The sequence below is a fragment of the Petaurus breviceps genome, unplaced genomic scaffold (genome assembly GCF_028583685.1).
Source record: "Petaurus breviceps papuanus isolate PSGF00001 unplaced genomic scaffold, PetGlider_PUasm1.0 225, whole genome shotgun sequence".
Lineage (NCBI taxonomy): Eukaryota > Metazoa > Chordata > Mammalia > Diprotodontia > Petauridae > Petaurus > Petaurus breviceps.
Window position 1 is genome coordinate 18,303,459 of NW_027185889.1, and position 25,068 is coordinate 18,328,526.

Sequence of the window (25,068 nt, forward strand, 5' to 3'; positions counted from 1 at the left end):
GGGCAACGTACCAGAGAGTATAAATCTGCAGTACCACCTATTTCACGGTGTTGGTAGGAAACCCAGTTGAGAAAAATCTACCTGAAGTGCTTTGAGAAATCTTTAAGTAATGTAAATGGCAGCCACCATTGTTCTTTATGAAATGTACAAATCTTGTTTTCGACTAAGGGCAGGAGAGATTATAGGAGGCATTTGAATCAGACCTCAAAGAAGTCACAGTAGCCTTATATTGTAAAATGATGCCCCCTAGATCTGAAAGCTTTGTAAAATAATAATAATAATGAACTGCTGAACACAGAATCTAAAGGCACAAATGAAAAAAAAATGTTAAGATTATAGATCTCTTATTGATTTGCCCATACTTCTATGGAATGAAACACCTACATCTTAATTATTTCGAATTCTAAGTAACTTAAATTTGTGGGCTATTTACTTTCATACAATTATTATAATATAGATATAAAATTTCTAGCTATCTGTAAAAAAAGAAATAAACTGATGTGCTGAAAGTCCTTGCTTAATCTTTAAATATTAATTAATTTATTTATTCAACCAGGATTTATTGAGCACTTTCTGTTTCCTAGGTACTCTGCTAGGCATTGGGGATATAGATACAAAATAAAAACCTTTGCTTATTTTTAATTCAATCCAACAAACATTTGTTAAGCACCTACTATATGCCAGGCACTCTTAGGTTCTGAGAATACCAAGATAAAACAAAGCAATGCTGCCTTTCAGAACCTTCTTATGTCTGTCTAAGTACACGTATAGGCAACGTCATTTTCTGGGAGAGGGCACAGACATAGTATGAAGGTCACTTTGTTAATAATAGAATAGGTAGTCAAGGTTGCCCAATGAAAGGGGAGGGAAGAGTAGATTAGGCAAACTGGAGGCATGGGACTGGGGTGGAGAGACATGAGGAAACAGTGCAGGTCTGAATCAGTGGATCTGGATGCCACTACATCGTCCTGCCTTGCCTAATAGCAAAGGTTTTGTTGATTTGGAGACTGATCCATAAGAAAGAGATGGAAAGAGAGAGGGAGATACATGTGGCAGCTGGGAAAATGTCTAGGCCTGGTTCTGCCTGATGGGAAAGGATGGAGTAAGTGGAGGGCTGTATAGAGGGTTAAAGCAATCATTGTCTTTAACCATATTATTCTTCAGGTGAGTGGGGAACATGTACAGAGATGATTTTCTACAAACACAGTATGTAGAAAATATAATAATATTGTATATTTTATATAGAATTATTGTAGAATCAAACAATAAATCTTTATTAAGCAACTACTATATACCAGGTGCTAAGCTAAGCATTGAGGACACAAAAAAAGACAGAAGACAGTCCCTGTCCTCAAGGAGTTTGCAATCTAATGTGAAAACTTCCTCTGGTAACAGATTGGCACCTTCTTGCCAACTCTGTCTTAGATTCGCCTCATGACTCTGAATGGCTGGCTATGACTTGCCTACAGACACTATTTGCCAGAGGCAGAAATTGAACCAAGCTCTTCCTAACTTTGAGGCCATTTCTTTACCCACAATGCCATGCTGCCTTCCATCCAAATATATATAAAGAATAAGTTAAAAAATTCATTTCTGGGGGAGCAGTGTTAACTATGGGAGAGTGGAAAATCTAGAGTGTAGATCTCATATGAAAGGTTTCACCAGAGCTTTGAAGGAAGCTTGAGATTCCAAGGGGGTAGAGATGAAGAAGGGGATTAGCTGAGCCATGGCAATCTTGGGCTAGGGAAGTGAGAATGAAGCTACAGGAGACTGAGGGCCCTTGCAAGAAGCTCAACTACTGGATGCAAGGGTACCTGGGAAACTGGTGATGTAAAGCAAAGAGTCCGGCCACAATAATGCCAAGGTTGGAGTGGAACCAGCTGCAATGGAAGGCGGATTTGATGTGGTGCCATTATAAATTGGCATGGTGATCCTCTTCTCCTTTTGTCTATTGCCAGGAATTGACCCTAGAGTATGGGATAAGGCTAAGTCCACAGGAGTGTGCCAAATCAGTGCAGCTGCCTGAATGAGATGGATTGATGGTAGGCAGGGAGTGAACATAAACCATACTATCCCCTTGTATTTTTCCTATATATGAATAAGAAGTATCATCATATCTTGATATGAAGTTTTTTTCCAATAGAGCTGGATTTTAGTAGAAACATTTTAAGTGGTAAAAAAAAAAATGTACGTCTATTGACCTGATTGGTGTCTAGCATTGTGCTTGGCCTTCTGAGAGATACTAAAAAGAGACAACATATGGTCCTACGCTGAAGGAGCTTAAATCTAATAGAGAGTGAGAACACACATACAGAAAACAACTGGAGGAAAATCTAAAACACTGACTTTATTTAAACTAGTATAAGATTTCATTGACTACATCATATATGCTAGGCTCAAAGAATTCAGAATTTATACCTAATGAGACCTAGAATTGGAAATGACTATGGTTTTAAGTTCTATTTTATTTTAAAAATTTGTTATTCATTTCTTTTGCTTTTATATCACAGTTATTTCTTATACATCCTTCTTTACCCATTTCCCAATGGGCCTTCCTTTATAAGAAAGAAAGGGGGAGGCAGGAAACGGTTAAACAAAAGCCAACCCACATATCAACCATGTCTGATAAATGCAGTATATACAATATTCTACACCAATAACCACCCACTTCTCCAAAGAGTGGAGGGAGGTTCATTTCTTCCTGTCTTCTCCAGGACAAAGATTGGTCATTATAATTACATAATATTTCAATTTTTATTTTCTTATTCTTTCCATTTAAACTGTTGTCGTCATGGAGTATATTTTCCTGGTTCTCCTTCTTTCATTGTCTTTCAATGTTTCTCTGAATTCCACATGTATTTCATTTCTTAAGGCTCAATAACATTCCATTTGGGTCAGGTAGGTTGTACAGTGGATAGAGTGCCATGCCTGGAGTCAGGAAGACTCTTCCTGAGTTCCAATTCAGCCTCAGACACTTTCTAGCCATGTGACCTTGGTGTCAGTTTCCTTGTCTGAAAAATAGCTGGAGAAGGAAATGGCAAAGCAAAACACTCCAGTATCTTTGCCAAGATTATATTATAACCCCAAATGGGGTCATGAAAAGTCACACAACTGAAATGACTTCAACAACAACAATATTCCATTATCTTTTTATATCACAGTTTGTTTAGAGATCCCTTAGAAACTCACATTTCATAAATGACGAAACAGAAGTCTAGTGAAAGGATGTCACTTTCCCAAGATCTCATGGGTTGTAAGTATCAGAGCCTGGGTTCAAATTCATATGTTTCCTGACCCCAAATCCTGTGGATTTTTCTCTGTGCTACAAGATTTGGGAGGTGGCGGGAAGCCCAATGGTGTTTTCAGGAAGGCATTCTGAATCAGTAAAAGTTACAACATTCATTCACCAAGTATAGACTCAAAGTACACTAATGGGAGGCTGTAAGTGATTTAACAATCCTTGACATGAAGGTTATTTAAATAATATAAGAGCAGAAAACCTGGTCTTCAGAGAAAAGAACTGTATGACTGAAAAGGACAAAACCAAAACCCACCTCTGGTCTCTTCTTCATTAGGTCTGCAACTTAAAGACTTGTTCTTTCCATCTGCATAAATAATAGTCATGCATTTTTACTTTTTCAGTGTTCTCATCTCCCTCAAATCCAAACTGGATAATTTTCTTTGTCATAAGCTTCTCAAGCACCCCTTAAGCTTTGTTAATGAGGTCTGTTGTGGAATATGTGGTGCCTTCCCATGTTGCCTCCTTGAAACTCTGACTGAGAATCAACAAAGTAAGTAGACTTTGGCATTGGCAGCCGGCTTTTGGAAGGGTTCCTTATGTGTTTGGGTGTATTTAAATTTTGTTTTTAGCTTTTAGGTTTTGTATCCTGGTTGTACATTTGAGTGCTGGGGAAATAAGAGCAGATGGATAGAACAACCAGGCTTTCAGGGAATTATACACCCATTACATTAAGACACTTGCACAAACACAACAAGGTACATATGTCTATCTGAATGTGTGTTTTGTTTCATTATTTCTTGGAGACCAAATGGTTGGAATTTAAGCAGAGATTGTTACTTAGTTGGAAATCTGTGGAAGAGCCTTTGCCTTTGGACCTGTGGGGGCTTTTATGGAGCTCACCAGTTGATTGACCATCACTGGGAGAAATGTCCTGAATGTGACTGGGGTTGGTTTGCTTCTTGTTGGGTCTAGATTTCTGATTTCATCCATCTGGAAGAACTACTGGGATGCAAACTGCCTCTGCTAGTGTACGTAGGTGACCCATCTATAATTTCTAGTCCTTGAGAGGTTAGGTAACCTACCCAGGATCATGCAGCAAATATGAAGTGAGAGGCATAACCTCAAGCCAGGCCTTCTTAACCCAGGAACCAATCTTCTGTGCCTTATGCAACAATATTTCTCCAGTGAGGATTATAGGGTTCATAAGAATAGCACTGGAAGGGACCTTCGAGGTCATTCAGATTAACTCCTTCATTTTACAGATGAAGAAACTGATGCTGAGATAAGTGGCTTGCCTGAGGTCACTAAGGCGGTATTGAGATTCAGACTGCTGCGACCCCAGACTCAGCACACCTTCCATGGTACCACATATCTCCTCAACTTCCCTGAGAAGTGTGGATTTTTGCCTCTGAAATAGCTGTACTTCTAGGGGAGAAATCCCTTCACCAATGCAGATGGGCACTTTCTCTGAAACTGAGTCTTAGGAAGCTGCTTGGGGGCACCGAAAATGTAAATGATTTTCCTAGAATCCCACAGCTAGGATGTAAAAGATGTGACTGAGGGGGGACCTGAACCTGAGCCTTCCTAATCTGAGGCTAGCTGTCTCTCTACTAGGTAATGATGCCTGCTGTATTGAATAGCATGGATTAAGAAAAGGAAGAAGATCTCTAGGAGCTTCATGTAATACAGTTATAAATGAGTCTCTTCTTTTCTGCCAGAGTTGAAGACATTCAAGCAGAAAATGGAAATAATAACACTGATAGTTTGTTTTTCTTGTGCTTTTGTGGGGGCGGGGTCACTCTGGGAGGCAAGCTTAGTGGAAATATTACCTCTTCTCCCTGTTTTACAGTTGAAGAAACTGAGGATCAGAGAGATGGAGATTTGCCATCAACTGTACAGCTAGTGTATATTAGAACTGGAGCTTCAGCCTGAAATTTGCTCCCTCCAAGACCCAGTGCTCTTGGCATTACTGCCTGGCATGGGAAAGTGACACTCTTGTTCCCCAGGCTACCCTTCTCCAGAGAAATTAGAAAGATTGAAACATTTCTCAAAGCCACCTGCACATTATCTAGTGTTGATAATTCATATGTGGTTTCAGAATATGGCATGTACTTTGTTGAGCATGGACAAGAGTAGCAGGTCTGCTTTCCTCATTATTTTTATTAATGATTATTAAGGATTATTTTTTGTTTTCTGGGCTATGTGACCCTGAATGAGTAACTTAACCTCTGTCTTAGTTTTCTCCACCGTAAAAATGAGAATAATAATGGTACCTATCTTCTCAGGTTGTTCGAGGATTAAATGAGATTATATTTATAAAGTTCTTAGTGTAGTGCCTAGTCCATAATGGACACTTAATACATGTTTGGCTTCCTTTCCTTTCTTTTTTCATTCTTCCCTCCCTCCTTTCCTTTCTTCTTTCCTTCTTTGTTTTGTCCCTTCCTCTTTTCCTCTCTCCTTCCTTCCTTTCTCCCTTCCTTCCTTTTTTCTCCTCTTTTCTCCCTCCTTTCCTTTCTTCCCTCTCTCCTTCTTTCTTTCCTTCCCTCTTTCCTTACATCCTTCCTTTATTTCTTTCATCCTCCCTCCCTTCCTTTCTTCCTTTAGTGCAAGGGAGTAATCTACATATGGGCTAAAAAAACAGAAAAAAGTCAGGATGGAATGAACAATTTCCATGGTTTGTTTAAACAACACTTAGACAATCAGGAAGTTACTCTATGTAAAAGATGAAAGCTCCATATGAAAGGATACGTCATGAGCAAAATGATGAAAGTCCTTGGGGCAAACAGTTTCATCAGTGTGGGCCCTCCATTCACTAACCCTGATCATAACCCATTTGTGACTTAGTAAATGGCATTTGAGAATTGCTGTGATCAAGGAACTCGCCCTCTGTGGCCACCTTGTTGATGAGCCTCTCTGGACTTGGCTGGGCTGTTCCTCCTACAGAGCACATACAGCCTGTCACAGGGCCCTGACTCAAAGGCATTCCAACTTGAAAACCATTCAGACCTTGTGCTCAATTGCCCTGACATTAGGAAGCCTAGAATCACCTACACATGGTAGTGAAGGATCCATGTGGGGTGTTAGTGAACAATCATTGATTAGTTCTTAACCTGGGTCTCTGTGAACTTGTGTTCATGGACAGAGAAATAGACAGATGATAGATAAAAAGATAATAGAAAGACATGTGGACAGATAGATGCTAGGTATCTTCTGATCTAAGGGGGATTTAGAACAAGGCATACATTTTTGGATATGGCCAATTTGGGAATTTATTTTGCTCTACTGGGTATATTTATTAAAAGTTTCTTTCTTTTCTAATTTGAGGATGGAAGGTCAGAGGGACAAGCAGAAAGATGACAGACCAATAGAAAAATATCTGTATTTAATGTCATTGGGTTCTTTTGTCAAACTATGTATTTTATTTTATCCATCTAAGAACATTATTCTGATGAAGGGTCACCAGATTGCTGCAATTGGTACATGATACAAAAAAAAAAATTACGAGCCCCTGCTTAGACTTTAAGTTCTCTGAGGGCAAGGACTGATTCATTTTAGTTTTTGTATCCCCAATACCTATCACAGTGCCTGATACATAAATGGTGCTTAATAAATGCTTGTTAATTGGTTAATAGGGAAACATATAAATCTGAAACATTCCAGCCCTACCATTCACTAGATATCATGATGCTTTTGCCTGGCCTTTTGACTCCCTGATAAATTCACATCTCTCTACACCTACATTTTACTGATTCCTCTCTAATTCATTTTCCTACACTTCTTACCAAGTCTTACTCCAGCTCCTCACCATAGTATTCCACTTCTACAACCACTACTAAAATAAATAGGAAGCCTTTATTTTATACCAAAGGAACGACAACATGTCAAGTCATTAAATGGCTCTTTTGGTCTCAGCATGTTCAAGGTGGGTTCATGGCACTCTGGGCCCACTCATAGGTGCACCTCACCTGCAGAGAATAGCCAATAGACAGAGATCCATTGGTGTGGAGTACTGTTTAGATGTGCTCCTTCTTCCCTATGGTTGCCTCGAGCACAAATGCATTCAAACACACCTAGAAGCATAATATACGAATGAATACATTCATTAATGCAAGAGAATGGAATGTAAATTATGTGAGGGTTAAGTCCTTCTCTCTCTTTGTCTTTTGACTCAGAGCACATAGCAGATGTTTGAGAAATGCTTGTTGGACTCAATCAAATAAGATGTATGCATCGATAGGGTAAGACATGAGGCAGCATGTGACTGTGGAAAGCACAGTAGTTCTAAATTCAGAGGTCCTAGATTCAACCTTCACCTCAGACACTCACTCCCTTTGTGACTCTGGGCAGGTCACTTAACTTCTCTGACTCAGTTTCTTCATCTGTAAAATCAGGAACAGCTAGGTGGCACAATGGATGGAGTGCTGGACAGTCAGGGGAAAAATAAAACAACTTCCTGAGTTCATATCTGGCCTCAGACATTTACTAGCTGTGTGATCCTGGGCAAGTCACTTCACCCTGTTTGCCTCAATTTCCTTATCTGCAAAATGAGCTGAAGAAGGAAATAGCAAAACACTTCAGTATCTCTGCCAAGAAAACCTCAAATGGGGTCACAAAGAGCCAGACAAGACTGAAAAAAATGACTGAATAACAGCAAAAATAATTAGCAGATGGGACTAGATAGCCTCTGAGGTACCTGCCAGTGACAGATGTATGACCCTGCATCTTCACCCTAATTTAGAATGCAAATACATAAACAGAGGGCTGGTACCATGGCATACTGAGAAGGGAACATGGAAAGCTTTATTTACATTTGATTCTTGGTTCTATTAATTACTACCTTGGTGACAATGAGTGAGCCATCACCCCCTCTGTGTACCTCAGTTTCCTCCTCTGTAAAAAGAATGCATTGTATTAGTCTCTAGATTTCTTTCCAGTTCTTTGTTCCTTTGGTGTAGCTTACAGAGCAGAATGTTTGGTTGTTTGCGGTTTTTCTTTTCTCCTAGTGATTTCCAGGGATTAGGCAAAACAAAGTTGTATTGTCATATTAATTATACTGCTTTGCTTAGCTAGGGTTTAGCTTCATCCCAAGTCCAGCCTCCAGTTGTCTTCCCCTTCTTTATGTAACAGGGGACTGGGCAATTAGTGTATGGTCCTTCTGAGCATGCTCAAAATCCCCCAAGTGTGCTTAAGAGTCAACATAGGCATTCTATAACTGACCTCTCATTGGCCATTCCTCTTCCCTTATGCTTGATTACATTGATTGATGAATTGATTGGCTCCACCCCTGAGGATTTTTATTTGTCAGATATCTTATATTCCAAATGTTTCATAGCTTTTTTCAACCTTATTCATTCTGTCTGTTGAGAACAATGTATAGAAGGTATACTTTGTATGTGATTTGTATTTACTTCCTTTTGCATTTCTCTTTTTGCCATTTGTCCCACTGCAATGTTCTCTAAACTAGGAGCCCCCCCCCCCAACCCGCCCAGAGATGTTTTCTGGGAGCTTAGGTACTCAGCTATGGAATTCCCAGCCTTAGGGTTATTGTCCTGACTAGAGAGAGCTCAGCATCTGGAGCCACCTCAGATTCTACTCATGTCCTTCTTGACGTCCACTCAATGTACTCCTCCCATGGGGCCATCTCTAGTCTTCCTGATCTATATGTTATCAGTGGACCCAGATGACTTCAGTGGACAAAAGTGAGGCTGATAATCTTGCACAGCCCTGCCTCACTTAAATCCAATTCATTTGCAAGTCATGGCATCATATCCCTGATGTCAAGGGCCTCTTCTGGAACAAAGGACCAACAAGAAGAACCGCTTTCCATTCCTTGAGCTGGGAATGATAATTGCACCAATAGTCCCATTATGAAGGATGACCCTATTCTCCCTTTAACTTCCAAGACCTAAACATTCTTCCCTGACCAACATTGCCCTATATGGGTTGTCTAACCCTGTTAGAAAATCCATTCCTTGGGGCAGCTAGGTGGTGCAGTGAATAGAGCACCGGCCCTGAAGTCAGGAGGACCTGAGTTCAAATTTGGCCTCACACACTTAACACTTTCTAGCCATGTGACCTTGGGCAAGTCATTTAACTCCAGTGGCCTTGTCCTCCCCCCTCCAAAAAACAAAAGAAAAAAAAAGTACATTCCTTTAGGACACTTTATTAGTGTTTTTTTTTTATATTAGTATCCCTGGGGCTTATGTAGCAATAAATAAGTGCCTTTTTAATTCACACATTAACAAACTTATAGCTCAACTGATATTTATGCTGATTTCCTCCCATTTTTTTCTTTAAAATATATTTTTCAGTGAACAAGTATGTATTTTCCCTCTGACATTTCACCCTCAAATTAGAAAAGAAAAATAAGATCCTTGTAACAAATATACCCAGTTGAGCAAAATAAATCCCCAAATTAACCATGTCCAAAAATATATCCCATGTTCTAAATCTTGAGTTGATCCCCCCTAGATCAGAAGATAGATGGGATTCAGGCTTCATATTCTGTGCTCTGATTGGTTGTTTTTCTTAGTTATTCTGTTATTATATAAATTGTTCTTTTTGTTTTGTTCACCTCACTTTCCATCATTTCATAGGAAGTGTTCTTGGGTTTCTTTTAAAAAAAAAATCTCTTTGTTCATTTATTGTAACACACTGGTATTCCATTCCATTCATGTACTGTAATTAATTTAGTCATAACTTCCTTTTCCTCTTGGTTTTATTTCCTTTTCTGAAGAGAATGATGGGATGAGGAAGAGGTTGAGTTTGGGTTTTTTTTGACCCAAGCATTAACACCTGCTTCGCTTACTTTTAGTCAACCAACAAATCAATCAGCCGGCAAGCATTTTTAAACATCTACTATGTACCAACCAGTGTGCTAGGTGCTGGGGATAAAAAGTCAGAAATAGTACCTACCCTCAAGGAGATTACATTCTGTTGCAGGAAACAGTATGTGCACATATAAAGAATGATCACAGAATTAATTTTAAAAAAAAGCTTTTCAGAGAAAGGCATTAGAAGTTTGGGTTGGGGGGAAAGAGGAGGGAAGGCCTCAGGTGAGAGGTGACACTTTAATTGTGCTTTGTTCAAAGAAGACATTTTTCTTTGCAGAGTGCATTTTGAGATACCAGCAGTTCTCCTGGTGCTTAGAAAGAAAAGAAAGGGGAAAAAAAGAAGTAGCTTTTTAAAATCCTAAAACAATGATGCTGACTAAATCTAACAAGTGAGCTAATAAGAAATCTCTGAGATGGAAATTTAAAGGTTCCTTGGTCCCCACCAGTAGGCACTTTGTCAACACAGTGAGGATTAGTCTCTAAGGTCTGAAAGCCAGGGATGAGAGAAGAAATATTTAATGGGAAAGACAAGATTGTATTTCTGATTGTAGTAAGGTGCATCCATCCATTCCTTGATATCCACTTAGACTAGAATATAAACACCAGACACTGATGCAGAGAATACCAGTCTGGGCATCATTAGCATAAAAATGATGCCCTTTAAGAAAGCACCGTATCCTGAAAGAGACAAATTGGTACATCCTTAAATCCGTTTTGGATTTCAGAAGAGAACAAGTCTTACCTTGCCATATGACCAGCAGAGCGTTGAGAATACCTCTGGCATAAATATGTATTGATTTGATTTGTGCAGGAGGAAAGGGGGTCTTCACTCCCTTGCCCAGGGAGACATTCTCTCAAGGTGTGCAGGCAGCCAGAAGAATTTTAAATCTTGAAAAGTCACAGAAGCCCCAGTTTGACATTTATCCAGTGGCCTATGTCAGCCTAAATTCCCCACTCCCTCAGCCCCCACTCTCCTGCCAATTAGACCCTTGGCAGGTGATAAATTGGGCATCTGTCAGGCCATAGTGAGTCAAGATTCTGAATGTTTAGGCACCGGTGATAGGGAGAGTCTGGGCAATTTTATCTATCAGAATTCACCTGTCTTCGGAGTGCACAAGGGGAATCTTAAAATGGCGAAAAGCAAACCCAGTTTTAAGGAAAAAAAACAAACCAACCTGAATTATATCCTCTCAAATTATATACTTCTTCAGCACCAGAGAATTTTCTAACAGGCCCATAAGTAACTAGCAATTGTGCCTGGAGCAAGAGACATAAAATATACTTCTGACAAAGAAAAATCATTTAGGGTGTACTGAGAGAGAATGCTCATGGAGAAGTCTCTGTGAAATGAAGGCATTGTCCTAGAACATCTACAAGGCTGCAAGGTTCAGTGATGGGAGAAACTGGCCACCACAGGAAGGTCATTGCATGGGGAGGAGACAGGTCCAGACTGGACACAGAGCAGCTCTCCAAGGCTTCCTAATTATTCTTGCTATTAACTAGGTGTGAAAGATGATTGTCATGTTGGTTTAAGGAATACATGTGTTCTCAGGCCACTCTAAATGTTGGAACCCTGGTACAAAGCCACTGTCACCCCACCCTCTACAACTCTTCATAAGCAGGAGGCCCTCAAAGACAGGCAGACAAAAAGGTTGCTGCTTTCACCCTATCAATCTCATTCATATTTTTTTTGGCATATTTAGGATTCATCAGATTCACTAGCCACACCAGGGAGTGAAGTTTTGCCACAGAAAAGGCAGATTTGCAGGGAGTCAGTCCAAGTAATAGCTGATGTATACATTTTCATTTAAATGAAATAGCATTGCTTTGACCTCTCAGCTTAAAATGTTTTTGAAGAATTAATTCAGTAACTGTTTTTGTGCTGCCAGAGAACCGGATGATAAAAGATGAGGGCTGAACTGAATCTGGTTTGGTATTTAGGATTTCAAACAAATATTTCCCCTCTCAATTTTACAGTTAGAGAAACCAAAACACAGAGGGTTTGGGGAAGTAATCAGAGTCAGCCACACATTCTCACTTGTGAGAGATTTCTAGGAAAACAGATCTTTCTTGTTAAAAATGAAATCAAATCATAATAAAACACACACACATATACACATTACTCATAAAAAGTCTGGGAAGCAGGCTAAAGACTATAATAGAATGTAAGCTTCTTGAAGTCAGTCAATTGAGCAAGAAACAATTATTAAGCATTCATAATGTAACAAGAACTGCCTTAGCATCTAAGATGTAAATACTAAAGTGAAACATACAGTCTAGTGGGGGAGACGGGCAGCTCTAACTTTTGTAGGTACAAAATTGATTCATTATAATTTTGGGAGGAAGGCTATAGTAGCAAGGGGCATTGGAAAGTCTTTGGAGTCAGGAAACCTGGGCTCAAACTCTCTTGCAATATTTATTACCAGTATAATCTTGGAGAAGTGACTTGAACTCCCTGTTCCTTGGTTTCCTCACCTGTGAAGTGAAGGGATCGTCCTAGAACATTACAAGATCCTCCTTAGCTCTAGCTCCATGGTCCTATGATTAAAGAATGTCAAGGCAACACAAGAGCCTTGAATAGAGGGATGAACCTGAAGTCATGAAGGCATGGGTCAAATGCAGCCTCAGACATTTGTTAGTTCTTTTTTCAAAGAAGACCGATGACATCTCTGAGTGATGTCTTGACTTATTTGCTGGGTGACTATGGACAAGTCACTTAACCTTTGCCGCAGTTACTTATTTATAAAATGGGAAGGGACAGTTAAGTGGTTGCAGTGGACAGAATACCAGCCCTGGAGTCAGGAAGGACCTGAGTTCAAATTTGACCTCAGACATTTACCAGCTGTGTGACTCTGGGCAAGTCATTTAACCCTGATTGCCTCAAAAAAAAAGTGGTGAAAATAACAGCTTTGACTTCCTAGGGCTGTTGTGAAGATAAAATAATATTTTATTTATGATGCACTTTGCAAACTTTAAAGAGCTATATAATGCTAACTGTTATTGTTCTCTATTATTCTAGGCCAATAAGTTCTAGGCTGATTACATTCATCTTTGCTTCTTAGGTTGAAATCCACATCACCCACTGGGAAAGATAATTTCTGCTGGAGATTTAAAAATTTGATTTGAAAAATCATTTGGAAAGTGTAAACCATGCTGTTTCCCAAAGAGGAAAGAAAATAACCTGCAAATATCCCTTAACAGAAGATACCTTGTTTGGAATGACATCTGTGTGATCACTTTATGGGATATCACCCAGGGACTCCTGTCTTTCTTGGAGGTTGTGGATGACAAGGTATATGAAGCATTTTTTTAGACTATTGAAATGATGGGGGAAATGAGGGGTTTTTTTCCTGCTTAAGTCTTACAATTTGATTTTTAGGAATTCTTAAGTGTCTGCCCATGGAAACCAGAAAGGATAAGAAATGAGTCTCTGATTTCCAGTCTCCAAAGTGTCTAATAATGTATTATAGGCTTCTTCAGAAGCAAATGCAATATTTTAATTGCTTCTCATTGTTTTATAACGTAATTTGTAGAAAGTTAATTCTAATAGCATCAGCGGCAGACATTGAATCAATGTTCACAGCAGAGATCAGGTAAGAAGAAATTTTCCTATAGAATAAGCTCAGCTGCTGTTTACCTAATTTTTAAAAATTACACAGACTAAAGGGAGGCTTGGTTGATTTCCAAAACAAGTTGCTTTTTTTCAAATATAAAAATTAACAAGGAACTTGGTTAATTTTTTACAATTCTAGGTTAGGGGTCAGGAAGATCTGAGTTCAAATCCCTCCTCTGATACTACCTGCCTATGTTACTCTGGGAAAGTCATTTAAAGGTTGCCATCGTTGATAACTTTGTAAAATGGGATCATAGCAACTCCCTACAGTGTTGTTGGATAACCTAGGATAAATGAGAATGATTGTAAAACTTTTTGCAAAGCAAAAAACATTATATAAATGTGAGCTGTGTATGGGGTGACATAGAAGTCAGTACTGCTTTAATTTATTCAAGTTATTTTAGCTTTCTTGTTACTTAAAGCTAAAAGACCATTAACAAGAAAGCTAAAAGAGCTTTAATTAATAATAAAGCTAAAATACCTTTAGTAGCTTAAAACTACACCAAGACACTTGGGACACCCTATATAAAAGAGAAACAATGTGGAAAAATGGAAAATGTTCTGAATTCAAAAGACCAGGGTTCAGATCTCACCTCTGACAGATTTTTCTTGGGCCTTGGTTTCCTTATTTGCAAGATGAAGGAATTGTTCTAGATGACCTAAGTGGAAAGCTTAAATCAGAGGCACTTACATTCTTAAATCATTGATTGGCCTGAAGATGTTTAAAGTCTGTTACTGAATGATTGTTGAACAGGGATGGGGAACCTGCAGCCTCAAGGCCACATGTAACCCTCAAGTGTGGCCCTTTAAATGAATCTAAATGGATTCAAATGAACTCAAATGTGATTCAGTCAAAGGGCTGCACTCAAGGACCTAGAGGGCCACATGTAGCCTTGAGGCTGCAGGTTCCCCACCCCTGGTAACATGTTAGAAGGAAAGTGCATTGAAAATGGGCTCATGTTCTGCCTGTTACTGCCTATAAAACCTAGGATAAATCTCTGAACCTCTTCTTGTGTGTTGTAGGGCTTAGACTAGACAGCTTCTGAGACCCATCTAGCTAGAAATCTATGAACCTAAGCTAATGCCATGGTTTTCCATGGGTGCAAAAGACAAATCTGCCACATTATTGCCCCTCCACTGTTTTCTTCTCTTGTGTTCCCTTACCAGAAAAAGTCAGTCTGAGACCACACCAGACTCCTGCTGCCCCTCCCTCCTTAACACTCTATGTCCATTTCTGCATTTCCCTGTGCCTGTGTCTTCCTTCCACCTCTCAGAGGCAGAGCCTAATTTCACTGCTATTTTTAAAAGCAGATTTCACCTCCAGACCTCTGGCAGCGGTTACTTACTGAGAGCAGAGCAGGCCAGCTGTTGCTCTCTTTCCTCTTGGCCCCTTTTAAATGCCTCCTGAGCACTGGGACAGCTCTTCCCTAGCCAGAACTGCTTTTTTACTGTCTACCAAAAGGTTTTCATCCTGAAAGGGGACCAGACGGCTCCTCTGGGCTCTCTCACAGACAGAGTGAGACCAGATAGCCTGCAAGTAGCAGATCAAGATGGATACAAGGCATGCCAAGTTCCCTGTCACCCTGGAACAGCCCTCTGTAGAGTGTTAAGACCTCAAAAGAGAATGTCAGAACTTAAACCCATAACCTGTGAAAATGGTGGTAATTATAGAGAAAAGGAAGAAATATCAGGGGCTCCAGCGGCAGGCTGGTTTTGATAAAAGAGTTAGCCTGAATGATGCTAGACGGCAAGAAAATGATATTATTATGTTATCAATTATTAAGGTGGCATGGGAGATTAGGGGGCCACTCCCAGACTCCAGAAGATATGGATTTAGGCCTCTCCTCTGACATGCATTGCTTGAGGAAGGGGGTGTGACCATTTGGATCCAAGTTAACTTCCCACCATTGATGCTGTCTCTGTGACTTTGGCTAAGTCCTTTCATTGCTATGGGCTTCAGTTCCCTCATTTAGAAAATGAAGCGGTGGCTTTTAACAAGTGACTGACTCAGGATTCAGAATGGGATTCATATTTTGGGGCATGACCAACATGGGAATGTATTTTCTTCATTTAGGCATGTTTGTTACTTTTTTTTTCCATTATGGGGGGATATGAGAGAGAAGAGAAGAGAAAAGAAAAGAAATGTTTGTTATTGATGAATAACTGAAAAACAGAAGGTATGAATCCAAGCCCATCATTTCACAAATGTGGAAAGGGGAACCCAGAGAAAGGATGTGATTTGCTCAAGGTCACTCAGGTAGTAGCATTCAAGGTAGGATTTGAATTCATGTCCTCAGAGTCCAGGACTCCTTCTCTACCTTGAACAAGGTACTTAATTTTTCAAAGTCCCAAGCAATTCTCTGGTACCGATCTGCATTGGTGAACAGTATTTCCTCCTTAGAAGCTCCTTATCATTGCCAACAAATTGTCAGTTTGATGAGTATGCACTCACACAGACATATATACAGACTATATATATATATGATATGGATATATGTGTGTATATTTATTTCTGCAGATACTTTTAGAAATGTGAATATACATATATTTCATATATACATATAGATATAAATATACATATATGTTTCAGATGTTTTCTATATATACATCTGTGTATATATCTATATCTATATCTATATGTATGTGTGTATGTAGATATGTGTGTATGTCACATAGAATTCAAGGGTGAGGAACCTTGGCTTCCAGGCCACATGTAGCCTTATAGGTCTTTGGGTATAGCCTTTTGACTGAGTCCAAATTTTATAGAATGAATCATTTTATTAAGGGGATTTGTTCTGTGAATTTTGGATTCAAAGGGCCGCACTTAAGGACCTAGAGGGCCACATGTGGCCTGGAAGTGGCAGGTTCCCCACCCCTGATACAGATGTACACCCATCCATATATGCCTATGTTAAACCAAACAACTGTTAACATTTTAGTTTGTAAATCATGATCTGGTAAAACCAAAGAACCATGATGTTGAATGTGTATAATATTTTTTGTAACCCACATAATTATTCTACTTCTATTCTCCTGATTAGCCTGTGATAATAACCAATTAGCTGCACATCTCTCACTCCAAAGATGGGCAGCTGTGATTGGAGCCCCACATTGGTCTTGGTGCTCCAACCAGGGAAGGAATTTCATTTCTATCCCAGCCCTTCTCTGGATAGAATAACTTAAAAGACAATTCAGATAGCTTTTCTGTTGTCCAGTTAAGCTGCTAAGTGTGTTAGGTTGAGGTGAGGAATCCATAGCTGCCAGAAGCAGCTTTCTGGAACGGCCCACTTCATAGCCCCCGAAGTTCCTGGAGGGCTGGGACAATGTGTAACAATTCTTGGATTGGAGCACACATACCATTTAATCAGGACGGGTAATGGCCCAGCCTCTATGAATGTCTACACTGGTAGGCATGAAAATCATTTGAATAGCCCTTAGGTTTGCAAAACTCCATTTCATTCTCACAAAACTCCTATGGAGTAGGGTGGTGAATTGGATAGAAGGGCTGTATCTCTGAGTCAAGAAGTCCTGAGTTCAAGACCTACAGTGTCACATTGAACAAGTGACTCTTTTCTCAACCCTTGCTAAGGGATTTACTAAGATTAGGTCCAGGCCCTATAGAAGAGTGACCAGCTTTTAAGGGTAAAGGGATTTCCCTCACCTAAAGTTCCTTCATCAATGAAATAAGAAGTTTGTTCCAGATGAGTAAATAAAAGCAAATGACACTCTTAGGTAGGTATGGCAATCAATTAGCAAGCATTTATTAAAGACCTACTATGTGCCTAGTGCTGGGATTACAAAGACAATGATGAGGCTGACCCTGACCTCCACGAGCCACATAGAATGTCATTTTTGCACAAAAAGCTTTCCACTCTACATTGGCAAAATCACAGGTCTAGTCCAAAAGAAAACAAAGAGTTCCAGGCACAAAAACATTTTTTTAAACACTCAGCTCTTTCCCCACCCCAGCAGACATTCTACTCAGACTTTTAAAGCTAAGTAGTACATAAATTGTAATCTTCCTGGCCGGAAGATGTTCTCCTACCTACTAAAGGTCTCAGGTTGGTTATTTATATATTTATGATGGAAAAAATTAAAATTCTCTATCCAGTGTTAGGGTCGAGATGGAGATCTAACTGAAAGGTGACATTAAAAGACTAAAGAAAGGAAGGCCTTTTGTCAGTTTCAGCTGGAGAAGAAACTCATTTCACTCAAGTTTAGAGTCATTAACTGTATCACGACAAACATGTTCAGAATTCCCCAAATCACTGATGGAGTCAAGGGTAGGACCTTTATAACTAAGTTTGTCCTTCTCCCCCAGACTTTCCTCTTCCTGACTTTTCCATTATTAACAAAGGGGAGTTAAGGGCACACAGTTGCTTTAAGAATCAATGCTTCTAACCATAGAGCCATCTTTCATTTTTTTCCTCTAATTCATTCAATATTGCCCTTAGTCACTAAGTCATTTCAAATAGAGCTCTGCATCACGACGAGGTCATAATAACCAGTATTAGAAGTCAGTGAGTGAGTGTTTGGGTGAGTGAACAGCGGATAGAGTGCTGGTCCTGGAGTCAGGAAAACTTATCTTTATGAGTTCAAATCTGGCTTCAGACACTTGCTAGCTGTGTGATCCTGGGCAAGTCACTTAACCATGTTTGCCTCAGTTTCTTCATCTATAAAATGAGCTGGAGAAGGAAATGGCAAATCACTCCAGTGTCTCTGCCAAGAAAACCCCAAATGGGGTAAGAGTCAGATACAACTGAACAATGGCTAGAGATCATGTAGTCCACCTTCTTCATTTTGTTTTTCAGATTAGTCTTCAATTTACTATTCTACCTGCCACCACCCTAATTTAGGTACTTTTATATGGACTAATACAGCAGCTTTCTAGGATATCTCTCTTTTCTCTGCCTCTAACCCAACCCAACCCAAACAACAGATCATTGAACAAAAGAATCATATGAACAGGAACACAGACCTGGAAGGGACCTCAGATGCCATATAGTCTAACTTAGCTTCCAAATTCCCTTCCCTTATATACACACACAGGTTTATTGCAGTTCATCCTTTACCCAGAATCCTTCACTTCCATCCTATTGCACGGTACAGTGTGAAAAATGCCAAATTTGAAGTCAGAAATCCATTTTCTAATCCTGGCTTTACCCACCCATTGGCTCTATGTCTATGGGCAAATCCTTTCATGTCTTAAAGGAACACAACAACCCCTAGGAATCTGGATGAGGACCTGGAAGGGAACACAGATGCTACTCAGTCCAACCCCCCTATTTTACTGAAGAGAAAACAAGGTCCAGAGTGTTAACCCGAAATGATTTGCCCTACATCACAGAGATAGCACCAGAGGCAAGGTTTTCATTCGGGTCCTCTTAGGCTAGAACTGGTACTCTCCTGTTCTGTTTCTCAATACATAATCTGTCACTTGTACTGTTTGTTACAGCCAGTATATGTCAAATATATATCAAGTATACATCAAATATATATCACTTGGATCTTCTTGCCTATTAGGCCAGGACTCATTCCACTATATGGTAAAAATCTCTCAGTAATATGATAAATACTTTTTGCATTTAAAAATACAAGGTACAACCAAGGTAAAGTAATTCATTTTTTTTCCTATTCCTTAACAAAGTGTTTCCCAATATTTTCCTTTACAAGAAAATTCTAGGCACTCAGCCACAAGCGCAGTGCTGAATGTCTGGCTGTGATCTGAAAAATCAGCCAATCTACTGACATTTATTGTCTACTGCATGTCCAGTGGTGTGGTAGTTATAAGGAATACAGAGACAAAGAATGAAATGACCTCTACTCTCATTGGGAGGTTTACAGAGCAAGAAAGACCTGAGTTCAAATCCTAATTCAGGTACTTATTAACAGGGGACCCTGGGCATTGTTGTGTTGGGTTTGAACCTTGTCCCTTCTCCCCAATGAACATACATGTCTGTCTCTACCTCTTCTCTCTTAATGATCTGTAGACCATGGTGGCTGGAGGTTACGTTCCTTTACCTCTGTTCATCTTAGTTTCTTCATTTATAAAATAGAGATAATAACACCACCAACCTCATAGGACTGTCCTGAAGACCAAATGAGATAACAGCCATATGTCAAGTGTTTTGCAAACCTTGAGTGTTCTATAAATGTTTGCTCTATTTGTGTCAAGCTTTCCCTCTCAAAAGCAAAAATGTCTCATTCTAATGCCAAAGATTTAGATTTGGGGGCAGATTCTACCAATCTTATCTGTATTGGGCATCATGAAAAGTCACATGTATAATTTAGTGATTGTGTTTCCAGTAGCAGTGCTGTTGTTAACTACACAATATGAGGGTCATTCAATTTTCAGTGTCCTTCAAGGGACAAGGTTCTTATTAGATTTGGAATTCTTGCCATCCTGTAAAGCAGAGAATTGCTAAGCCTTTTCTAGTAGAAACACCTAGCTTATTGGACTCCTGAAAGGCTTGTAAGGCAAGTCTCATGAATCCAGAACAAGCTTATGCATCTCTTCGGTATACCCATTAAAAGAAAAAAGTTTTAGCGTGCGTGTGTGTGTGTGTGTATGTACATGTGAGTGTGTGTTGAGCAAGAGTAAATAGGCTTGTGTTTGGCTCACAAACAAATGACTCTTTAGTGAAAGGAAAGTCAAATGTTAATTAAACCCATGCAGTGTTTGGATGGATAACATCACTCTGTATTGTTAAATCCGCCTTGATTTTAATTGCATGACAAAAAAAAATAACTGTAAATGTATTGCTGACAAAGGTTTTTCTCGAAATCAAATCCCTTTCAAACACAGAAGCAATCCTTTTCATTATATTTTGAGTGACCCCATGGATACTAAAACTTGACACCTGAGTCACTGATCAAACTTATTGTAATGAGGGCCCTTCTTCTTGCCACCCACAGCCAATCTAGTTGTTTTATTCAAAAATGGCATCTACCCCCAAGGGAACATTAAATACTGCAATACGAACATAAGCCATTCCCTTTCTTGTGTGCAGTTTGAACCTTGCCACTTCTCCCCAAAAAGTGAACTTGTCTATGCCTCTGCTCTCTTAATGATCTGTAGCCCATAGTGGTTGGGTGGTTCAAGGAACAACAATCAAGACAACTTCCCATTGTATCTAGATTTTTCCAATGACTTGCTCTCCTTTTGTGATTCCGTAAACCATTCATGCACTCAGTAGATATTCTCTTGCAACCCATGGAGAGACATAAAGTCATCCCAATTTGGAAGTTGGAAAACACTCAACGAGATTGCTGAATTCAGACCCAAGATAGTTTATCTCCCTCCCCCATCAGTCTTGCCTCCCTGATTGTCTGTCTGTCTCTGTATAGCAAAGTCAATAAAAATGATTAGAGTTGGCACCTCACAAATGTACACCCTTAAACCATGAAGCAAGAATACCATGTAGGAAATATTTTTCTGACCTTTTCAAATTACATTCAACTGTCTGGGGGATTTCTCAGTGACTCGAGGTAATAAGGTTCAATCCATTTTACTGGTTGGCTTCAAATTTAGTTCCTCGGAAGCCTGGACTTATCTATTCTTTTTATCTTGGCCCTGGCATCCATTCAGTACTGTAATCCATGCATCTAATCTCCACCCCCACCCCCAATCAGGGTTTGCTAAAGGATCACATTGTGAAAGGCACAACCATGAAAGACTCTCTATTTATTGCACCCTCCAAAAGCGAAATATTAGCATGGGAGGCGAAGCTGGTATGTTGCCTTTTGAGAGGCTCTTGGTGAATTTAATTAGCTTTTAGATTTCATCTCCATCTTACATCTCAGTTTTCACTGCCCTATGTGATTTATGCTTCAGTGACTTTCATTTATATAAAACTTTTCAAACTTAGCTATGCCACCAATACATCCTAGACTATTAAAGAGGAGAGGGTAAAAATGTGTAAATTTCTGTATGTTAAATTGATTTAGCTTTAGTATTTTATTTTTTTTCTCTTTCTTCCTTTCTTTTTTTTTTTTGATTATGTGAGTCCAAATGCAATAGACACACTCACCCTGTTAAGTAAGTGAATCACCCATGTGAGACGTACCACACACACACAAAAAAGACAGCTGCATTGCCCCATTCTTTACTGTGCCCCATGAAGTAGAACAGAAAACACAAGTTAAGGACACATTTCTTAACCTTGTGAAGTGGGGGAGGGAACAAGAGAAATCTATTTTTTTGCACATTGGGGATACATCCATACCTTGAGGATGAGAGAGAGTGAGAGAGTGAGAGTGAGAGAGAGAGAGTGAGAGAGAGAGAGAGAGAGAGAGAGAGAGAGAGAGAGAGAGAGAGAGAGAGAGAGAGAGAGAGAGAGCTATTTTAACTTCTTCAACGACAAATGCAATTCCATCCTTTATTGTGTGGTTGTACTGCTGTTGCCTTCACAGAGGCTCCTATGAGAGAGTGTCATCTGAATTACCAGCCCCCAAAGGCCTGGTTGTGATTGGAGCTGGGCTTGCTCTGGAGAGTTATGTACTCAAAGGCCAGGAGGGCAGAAGTTTGGGGAATTAACTCCTAAGAACAGTAAGTATTATATGGTCTACTGTTTGCTACTGTTCCTGCTGCTTATTAGAATCTATTGAAGATTGTTCTGAACCATGCGAATTACATTGAAAATGATTACCCTGTACGTTGAAAATGTCATTCCAGTTGACTCAGTTTTCATTTGCCATGGCTGGGTTTTTTCCCTTATTGAAAATATGGAAATATTGAAATCATGTCACTCATTGATCAAACCTGGACTTTTTATTCTATAGACAACCATTTTCTTTTATAGCAAAATCACTTTTTTTCCTCTCCAGATTTTTCTACATAGAAAACAAAAAAGTGAAACAGGGAAGGCATCATCAGAAGATGTTCATCTGGAGAAACTCATTGAGACTGTGTCATTGTTTCGAATCAATGTTTTTTTTTTTTTTTTACCACAGTTCCATTTTGGTTTCTTAAACTATTCATAGCTTTATTTTTGTTTTAATGCATACTCCAAAATGTACAAAGAGAGAGAGAGAGACGGGAATGTTTCTGTGAAACAGGGTGTGATAAAAAAAAATACCTACAGGTATTTTATCCCCAACAATTCTATCGGACTTTGTGATAGTCACATCCTAAAAATCGACAGCTTTGTTTTCTGGACAGGATGAACACGGAGAGCAGGTACCGTAATGAACAAAGATAAATTGTTTCTGTAATGTGCAAAGTTAGATGTTTCCATCATTCTTCAGTGCAGCTTGGTATTTACATACAAGATGGGACAGTTTGGAAGTTTCAGGAACCACAATTAAATAGACTGTTTCATTAACTCAATGAATGGCAGGGGATATATCTGATACATACTTAGATGACAAATTTGGGACATGGGATGGGGAAGCAAGATTGCTAACTGGAAATGGGATTTCAAGAGCCCCTTCCCACCTCTATGGGTGTGTCACTTCTTGGTAGTAAATTGGAAACTTAGATGGACAGCTTAACTCTCTTTAATCACTAGGTAGCATCATTATCATTGGCTTTACCAGACTGTGATGCCCTGTGATACCTGTAAAATGAATATGGTCCCATAGGTAATTTATTCCATCCAGTTTCATGGGGCATCCGAGTTTCTTTTGTTAGTAGCAATTTGAGACAACTATCACTTTGCTACAAACTACCCATTTTCTAGGGAACAGGATAGGGAAGAGAGCAAATAATCTTCCTCTAGCTAGGGGAAAACAAGTGATTTGAAAGAAGGGCAGACTTGAGAAAAACTAAAGTACATGCCCTCTCTCTACGCCTAGCCTTTTCTAAGATTTGTTTTCTTTATAGTTTGTGATTAAGGAGTTCAAGTGAGGCAGTGATAGGGATGATTGCATCTAAAATTAAACTCCTTGAGGGCAGGAGAGCATCTGTTATTTGTCCTTGAATATCCCCAAGCTGGTGCTTCATGAGTAAATGCTGTTGTTGTCTCTTCTTCATAAATGAATGAATGATGAATCAGTTCAGTAGAATGAATGAATGGATGAATAAACTATTTTATATAATATTTTGAAATCTTAATAAGGGGAGATATGTATGATGCCTTGTGTCTCTAGTCATAGTTTTCAAAGTCTGTACAGAAACAAAAACAGTGAATGGTGTTAATTTATACTTGTTTGAAGTAGAGAGGAATCAGGAAAGTTGATAGACAGTTGCTACTTGATGACAGACCAATAAATCTGGAAAGAGCTTTACTACAGCTTCCTTCTCCCTACAAAGAGAATTGTCTTTGTAGAAAACTTGTTTGTTTTTTTTTATTAAAAAAATGCTAGAAAAGCAGCTACAAGGCTGAATAGATTTTGCAGATAACTATAACCAAAGTGTTGTTCTTGTAGATTATCTTCAGCATTCAAATTATACTTAGAACCATAGAATGGCAAAGTTAGAAGAGATTCTCAGTTTAGCTCTATTTTATAGATGAGGAAAATGAAGTCTAAAGGGGTGTCATGATTTTCCAAGGCCTGGTGACAGAAGCAAGGCTTGCCCCTGATTCCCCTAACTCTCAATCTAAATCTGTTTCTCCTTCATGTTACCCTATTTACACATTTGCCTGTGGAAAATAGCCTGGTACATTCAAAAGAATGCTAGCCTTGGATGTAGGAGAGACCTGGATTCAGCATTTATTAGCTGTGCGACCTTGGTTAAATAACCTTAACCTCTCTCAGTCTCTGTTTCCTGTTTTGTCAAATGAGGGTTGCTGTGAGAATTGAAAGAAATTCAATGTTTAAAGGACTTCACAAACCCATGAAGCATCTTAAAGTGCTGGCTATTGTTGAAGTGGGATTTTAACTGAGTCTTCTTCCTCCATAAGTTCTTCTAAGGGGTGGGTTTTTTTTTTCTCCTTTTTTAAAGCTTCCTGTGAACCAAATGCTAAATACTAAAACAAACTCTCTTAGTTGCTATGGAAGCTTCATAATGGAGTTCACCTTCCAGCAGTCCTAAACACCCATAGTTCCTGGTGAAGGGCATTGGGTGTTGATTCAAGGTAAGTTAACCTTCTTGTATTACTACTTTACCTGAAGGGGCTCCTGAAAGCAACGTAAGGGAAATTCATTGTTTGCTAGGCAGATGAGAAGATAGAGACTGGCTCCATCTTTGAAACCAGTGTAAGAACATCCAAAGCTGCCTCAACCCCCACTCATTGCATTTATAGATTGACTTCTAATAGGAGCTTAGCAAAATGATAGCAACATCTCCCTCATAATAGATACAATGTCTTATATGGCATGGGTGGAGATGTAAGTATTATTTTCAATAGAGTGATAAGAATAGTGTTTTCTCTCTCTCTCTCTGTCTCTCTGTCTCTCTCTGTCTCTCTCTGTCTCTGTCTCTGTCTCTGTCTCTCTCT

At 39.3% G+C, this 25,068-nt stretch overlaps 1 long non-coding RNA gene across 1 annotated transcript in view; it reads left to right on the forward strand.

Moving 5' to 3' along the window:
- Window positions 1-24,469: 24,469 nt before the first annotated feature.
- LOC138166640 (uncharacterized) overlaps window positions 24,470-25,068 on the forward strand; it is a 3,368-nt gene continuing 2,769 nt past the window's right edge. The window contains exon 1 of the long non-coding RNA XR_011169668.1: window positions 24,470-24,705. This is a non-coding gene — a long non-coding RNA (uncharacterized lncRNA). The remainder of the gene's footprint in view (window positions 24,706-25,068) is intronic.